Below are 7,877 nucleotides of genomic sequence, written 5' to 3' on the forward strand. Positions count from 1 at the left end.
TTAAAAAGAGAGCTATAACTAGTTACACTAAGCTGGGGAAACAGAAAGAAAAAAATTTATGCACCCTGGGTGAAGCAGCTGTTGCCCTTACAGCCGGTGCTTTAATGACTGCAATTACTTCATACCTAGACATTGCTAAGTGGCACACTGAGCACTGCAAGCAAAAGTAAATGAAGCATTAAGGTAGCCATTGAAAAGCCTTTCATTTCCTCAAGTCAGCAAAGAGGTATAAGATGACATAAGACCAAAGAAAGTAATTTTATTTACAGATCTAGAAGCTTGCAGATGGCTGAAAGAGGAAAGCCTGACATAAATTAGCACAACAATTTAATACTCCAGGAGAATAAAAAAAAAAAAATTGTTGTTTTTTGGGGTTTTTTTGTGATATCTTCCCAAGTTTTCTCTCAGTGTGCAATTAAAAACTAGTGGAAATGAAATTTGCTGTACATACATATTACTGATTACTTAATTTTGTAGGAGGCAATGTCCAGCCCTTTTAAATTTCTTGAAGTCCCAGGTTTCACTTTGCAAGGCAAATTGGTGAGAAAATCTTTAAGAGCTGTTTTATTTGCCAATAAAATAGTCTTATAAAGTAAAAAAATGGTTCAATTTGCAAAAGGATCATGCTGGTCATGACCTTCATTTAACCCAAAGAAAATAACTTGTCTTCAGTAAAGAGCTGATTCGGATGGTTTTACCTTTGCTGCTGCTGTTGCTAAATTGCCCAAGATTCTCCTCAGACAGTCAGACAATTTATTCTCAATCTCCAGCAATGTGAAACTCATCAATTTCAGATTACCTGGAAAACACTGTGTAAGAGCCCACATCTTTTTCTGTCATCTCTCTATCCAATTTTTAGGAAAACCTTCAAACCTAGTAAAAGTGTATTCACAGATAAGCGTCATCAAGGCATGTACTTTTCACAGGCTCAGTGTTGCATGGAAATGTCTTATCTTGGGCAACCTGTGTTTCAGAGAACAGCTGACTCCATTTCATGTGTTGCTGCTGATCTTGACCTTAACTGTGTTTTTCCACTGCAGATATTCTGAAGCTGTCTTTGGTTCCAAAATACTCTGGCTTGCTGATCCAAGAATTTCCCTTTTACCTCTGCTAATCCACCCCAGAATTTGCTGGAAGAATATGAAAAGAGCCAGCCAGCTCTCATCTGGGGAAAGGGAAGGTGGAGAACAACAGTCACACTCAGTCCCACCATATGGTGGTGATAGATGTCTCATTCCTTTAGAAGGCTACACATTTTTGAGAACTTCTCTAGCTCTGCTACAGACCAAATTGTTTCTCTTGTCTTCCATCTATGGATGAACAGGGTTTAAAGTGTTAATTTACATCCTTTCACATGATGGTTTATTATACAGGGCAGGTAAGTAGGTCCGTCATTGTCTTTTCCTTGCAGGACTGGAGAATCACCACCAACATCTTTTGTTGTCCTGAAATATTCCTCAGTTTATGATGTAATTAAAGCTTCCAGACTAAAGCTGGGATTATTTTTCTGCCTCATCAAATATAAATGTGACTGTGTGTGTGACTACATAGAATTCTTGCTCCTGGGAAAACATAGAAAATTGTTTTGTCCAGAAATTTCTTCTCAGGCTTATGCTTTGCAACTGGAAAATCAGTTTTCCCAATGTGCCAAAAACAAACAACACATTGTTTTCACATTGTGTTTCATTTTACATTCTTATAATCTAAAGAAAACAAATATGTTTTCCCTCTCTATAGCTATCATTGTTTAAAAAGAAATACATATACAACTTGACCTTTACCAGCAGACTGATTGCATCTAGTATTATTCCAGCCTCAGGAAATACATAATTCTGAAAATCAAAATTGTACCATCAAAGCATAGCCACAGCATTGGTCCTAGTGGCCATGGGGAGAACTCTAAGAGCATAAACAAATTTGACATAATGTCAAAGGCACTTAGTTGTCATCTTTCACAAACAGCTTACTAGATCCTGTGTTTTCACTGCTAAATCACAAATACAAAGAACCACAGACACAAACATTTTCTAGTAACAAACATGGCAAATAATGGAATTACATTTCCCTCTTCCCTTTCTCCTTTACTCAGTGGAACACTCACCGTGATTGTGAAGTTTCAGTGAAGTATATGTTGATGAAGATTGATGTATGTCTAAAATTAGTCTTAATAAAAGATGCACTGCTGTGCACTGTATCATTACAGACTGTGAGTACAGTTGCAGGGACACACTGATGTACTCGTCAGGGATTGCATTGTACATATTCCAGCTATGGAATTTCGCTACAGATTCTTCTAGGATCAGAGAGCAATAAGCTGTTGATAACTCTTTAAAATGCTTTCTATGGCCAACTCTCTAAAGACATTGATGACATACTTGTCATACCAACCCTAGGTTTACAAGTTAAAATCATATTTACTTGTCTTAATTGGTTAGTAATATGCCATACAATACAATGATAATTTTCTTTGTATATCTAGGTATAAAATATTCTGCCATTTGCCTATGATAGGATGGGAAGGAGAGTCTGGAAAAAAAATTAAATCCTGTGTTGAGGTAAAAACAGTTTAATAATTATAACAAAGGATAATATAATGATGATAATAATAATGATCATGACAACAATAATAATACTAAGGGAGAGGAAGAGCGTGAGCTAAAACCCAATTGAAACAAATTATATACAATCCAATTGCTCAGCACCTGCTTGCTGACACCCAGCCTGTCCCTGAGCATCAATCAGACTCCTTTCTGTGTAACTCCTCCAGTTTATATCCTGGGCATGACATTCTGTGTTAAGGAATAGGCCCTTGGCCATTTCAGGTCAGCTGTCCCAGGAATACTCTTATTCTTAGCTACTGCTAGGATTTTTTTTTTATTTATTTTTCTTCTAAGTATGCAAGTTGTAACATTTTGATCTTATTTCAATTGATATATTAAATTTTTCAGATGAAAATACTTATATTCATACATTTCTTTAATCATGCAAAAAATTAGACTCCACATTGAAGCAAATACATTTAAAACATAAACAATTTTGACCAACCTAGTATGAAAAATTCTTACAGATTAATAAAATTACAGATAAAAATGTCAACGTTTCACTATCGCCAGTGAATCAAAGAAGAGGTGAATTTTTCTAATTACCTAAACAATAATTACGAATTATTAATTATAAAATTAGGCACCAAAAATACGACTGCAAACTACAAAAAGGAGAAATGGAAATTTGAGGAAGTATCTTTGGCAGGTTGGGAAAATATGTAAGACGCAAGAGAAAGAGACTATAAATCACATTTATATTTGGAAATTTGTCCTAAAAAATCTTTAAGTAATCAGACTCTCTTCTGTTTCCAGTCACATTTCAAGCATTTATTGGCCTGTGGCAGGCATTTACCAGGATTTCCTCAGAAACCTGATGAATCACAGGCAGCAGCAAAAATAAATAATAGTGGGAATTCATCCCCAATAGCATTCAGTGCTTCAAAAGTGTTTCTTCTCCATGAGGCCAGTCCCTGGTATTTTGTTCACTGAATTGTCCTTCATTTCAGCTGTTGGACCTAATTATGAGGATATTTTTGCAACAGGCTTGAGCAGCATGGCTGTATAAATAGTTTCTTAGTAAGATTTCTTGTGGATGATTTTAGTGTCACTTGCTCTGCATTGTGCACAAGGTTATGGCTTAAAGAATGAGGCATTCAGGGCATAGAAGTGTTCTGTGCCTTATGTGTTTTTAAAGTTTAGTATTGATCTGCTCTCAAGAGTGAGAAAATATCAAAAGAATTAAAGGCTTAGAAGGAAAAAAGGAGAGAACTAAGGCAAGGAAGTAGATCTAAAAAAACCAAGAATGAGTAGCTGGGAGGGAAGGGAATAGTTTTGTTAATAGAATTGCTAGCCTCCTTGAAATCTGAGAAACAGGGAGAAGAGGGAACTACTTCTGGATTCCTGTACTGTCTAATGATACACGGAGTGACTTATTAGAAAGGAAGCAGCATCCATAACCTCATCAAAGGCAGAGCTTTTAATCTGCAGATTTCATTCTGTCAAATTTCCTGTAAAAACCAGAGTACCATAAGTATTTTACAAATGCATTTCACAAATGTATTTCTATTACTGCAACTTATAAACAAGGAAACTAAAAGCCTTATCAGTGAAGTATTTCTGTCTGACATGACATTGTTACATTCACTAACGCTTTTGGACTATCTGGGAAATTAAAGTCACTAATGCATCAGCTTTTGACTTGTACTTCTAAGGAACTTTTATGAGCTAGCTTTGAGCAGTGCCATATTAATTTAAATAAAATAGCACCAAGAGGTACAGAAACAAAAATGCATCCATATTCTGACTTTAGTTACAGACGTACTTGAAACACCACTTAAAAAAAAAATCAGGATTTACTGAGGAGTATCAGCCAGGTCTCATTTTAATGACTGGCTTAGAGCTAAGGTAGGGAGTGACTCAGAGAAGCTAGAGGTCTTACTGGAACAAGGGGCATCGAGTCTGGGCAACTGGAATTGCACAAATGATATCAGGCATTCAGTGTCAGAAAGAATTGGGTAGCTGGTGACTTGTACTTCAAGTGAGAAAATAAATAAAGTTGAAGTAAAAAGAAGAAAGTCCCAAGGCAGGCTTTGATACATTAAAGTCAGGTATTTGAGTTAGCTTGGCCATTAGTATTCAGAGCTGAGCAAAATCAAGCAGTGGGGAAGGACCACCTGGTGCAGGGCACAGTGTTCCAGAAGGCTTTTGTACACCTTGGAGTCTTATTAAATTTGTGTTGTCCAAAGCATATTTAGAAGCAATTACAAGAAATGCTGGAAGAGATGCTGGGTAGCAAGCAGAATACAAAGGACAAAAACACTAGAAAATAATGTACTACAGCGATATTCAGTATAATATTTGTATTAGTAACTCTGCTGGGAGATATTTATTGACTGTACATTGTGACATTGTACATTAAATAAATATAAGATTTAGTATTGCCTAGGGCAGGCAAGAGATGGACATATTTTAGACTTGTTTTGGGAGACCTAGCCCTAAGTTTGCAATGGACCTCATTCTGTAAAGCAGTGAAAGACAAACACAAATTAGTACTTATTTGTTTTGGCAAGGACCTTGAGTAAAACAGTATACTAACACATCTGCTAAAGGCATGAAATCCCTAAGAATGCAGCCCAGCAGACAGTGCAATCCCCTGTGGTAGAAGTTATGCAAAACTATCAGGATATTCATGGAAGCTGCTGAAAATACATAACTAGCTTTTTGCAAGGGAAGGCTGGAATGATTTTTCTCTCTCCAATAAGATGGCTTCTTCCTTGACAGGGTAAGTACCCCTGTTTGAAATTATTTAATCTTAAAGGAAATTGCAATAAAACTGTAAAAATAATACCCAACTGCTACACAAAACCAGACAAAAATTCAGACCAGAGCCACTTCATGAATGCTTGGGACTACAGTGTGTAAAGCTTTCCTTTGCAGGTAAGAGCTCCCTTATCTGAGAGAGGGGGGAGTTGGGAGTACCTTTATGTCTGTGGGGAAGCGAGCACCAGGGAAGGGACCCAGCACCTTCCAGAGCTGTGCTTGTGACAGAGAAGCGGAGCAGACAGTGATCCACAGCCTCAAAGGCAAGTAAGGAATAAAAATAGTTTTGGGGGGCTGATATGATTCTCCCTTGGGGTCATTGTAAAACTAAGCCGCTCTGTCTCTCTCCCAGGGCTGGTCTGTGGCTGAACCTGATGACAGTGAGGGAATTTGTGCCAAAGCAGGAGATGGGACTGCATTTACTGGGTCCCTGACTATCTACACTGTGGAGTGGGAGCTGCACCTCTGCTGTGAGGACAGATTTCCTCTTGCAAGAGACATTGAAAGCTGAAGGCAGAAAATGAATGTCTTTCATCCTTCCTCCTGAGAGCAGCTAGGACTTACAAAGGGTTTGTGACACTGGTGGGGACAACAGGTGCCATCAAGCAGGACAGGAGGGGACCTTCCAGTGCTATTCCTTGGATGTTCCTTGGATAAGGAGAGAGGACCCATATTCTGGGTCTCCTAGAAACACAGAACTGTTCAGGTTGGAAAATACCTCTAAGATCATTGAGTCAAATCATTAACCCCACACTGCCATAAAAACCATAGCCCTAAGTGCCACATATGCAGATCTTTTAGATACCTCCAGCAAAGGGTCTCATCCCCCAAGACTGATCTTGCTGGAGAATTTTCTTCTTCTTCCTCTGTAGCAGCAGAAAGAAGGTATTTATGGAGTTGACTCTTCAACCCCCACAGTCCAGCTCTGACCAAGTCTAGGGTGACTGACTCACAGCATCATTACCAAATACAGGAAGGGACAGAGCTGCCACAGACACTGAGACAGAAGCCTCAAGGAGGGGAAGAAATGGTAACAGAGAACACTGTAACCTCCACCATCTGACTCATCCCCTGTTCATTCTTCTTGGAAAAGCTCACTTTGTTCCACAGTGACAAGCTGGGAATCCACAGTGCGGCTGGGGTGCAGAGCTGGTGATGCACAGCGAAGGCAGAGGCTGCTCAGCATATCTGGTTTAAGGCCCTATTTCATTCTGCACACAAATGTGCGTGTGTGGTTGCTCAAGTTGATAGTGCATCTTGGAAGCTGAGCCCCAATTACAACAGAACTATCTCTACCACTGAGGAATATGTGCAAATGCCCTCCAAAGTGGGCATCCTTACTCCTCCATGCTGCCAGAGGCATCTAGACACAAGAGTCAATATGAAGCTGCTGACTTAGACAGTGCTGCTATGTAAATATCCTCAAGTGGGTTTATTTCTAATGGGCCTTCATGTCCCATCGTTGCAGCGCTGATTAGAGGAGTTATGCACTGCATTTCACTGTCTTGTTCTGCATAATACATTATTCTGAAATAGGCTGAGAAGAAAATGAGGCAGACACAGGGAATGGAGGATTTGTGCATCTGGTTAATAAAGAAGCCCTATAGGGCAAAAACAAGAAATAAAGACACCTGTTTCTGGCTTGGCTTGATTACCTTTCACCAATGTAAAAAACAACCTTGCAAATGTCCTTAATGTAGAAGTTAATGTTTTGTTATTATGTGAGACTGGCATTTTCTGCCATATACACAGACTATTAGTCAGAGATTTCAAATGATAACAATTTTACATTCATAAACAAAAACTATGCTTGAAAGGAAGATTTCTTAATTAACTTGAAAAACAAAGACAATTCAGGATGCTATTTTGATTCTGCAAAACTGTGAACACATGTACATGAACCAGGATAGGCAGGGCACAGGAACAACCACAAGACCACAGATAAAATGCAAAGAAGTAAGTTTAATTTTGTTACCCCATCAAACAAGGCACCCCAGAGCAGGATCCAGGCAGAGATGCAGGCACTGTTTGGTTTGGTCCATAGTAGAAGTTCCCCCACCTGGATCCCTCAGCCCTGGCTGCCAGGCAGCATTTTGCCCTCCCTAGCCTAGGCTTTCGCCAAGGAAAACTGGTTCTTACCTGCCCACCCAGGAGGGTCTCAGCCACGCCGCACATGGTTTTTTTGTTTTCTACAACCTTAGAAAAGCCCAGCATGAAGGATCTTTAACTTTAAAAAAAAACAATCTTTCCACAAGCAGCACATATCTGACTGCACTTCATTGCTGCATGTGATGTATGGCTCTTCATAATTGATGAAGTATTAAGGATATTGGCTCCAAGGCTCCTTGTGACAGGCATGTCACAAAACCACAAATAAAACAGATCCATGGCCATGGAATGTATTCTACTAGAACAAATATTTTAAAGGAATGATATATTTACAATCTATAATATAGTCATTTTTACCAACAACAGAAGCAATAAAAAACTCTAAAAGTGCACAAAGTTTTTGTA

This window comes from Zonotrichia albicollis, chromosome 1 (assembly GCF_047830755.1).
Source record: "Zonotrichia albicollis isolate bZonAlb1 chromosome 1, bZonAlb1.hap1, whole genome shotgun sequence".
Classification (NCBI taxonomy): Eukaryota; Metazoa; Chordata; class Aves; order Passeriformes; family Passerellidae; genus Zonotrichia; species Zonotrichia albicollis.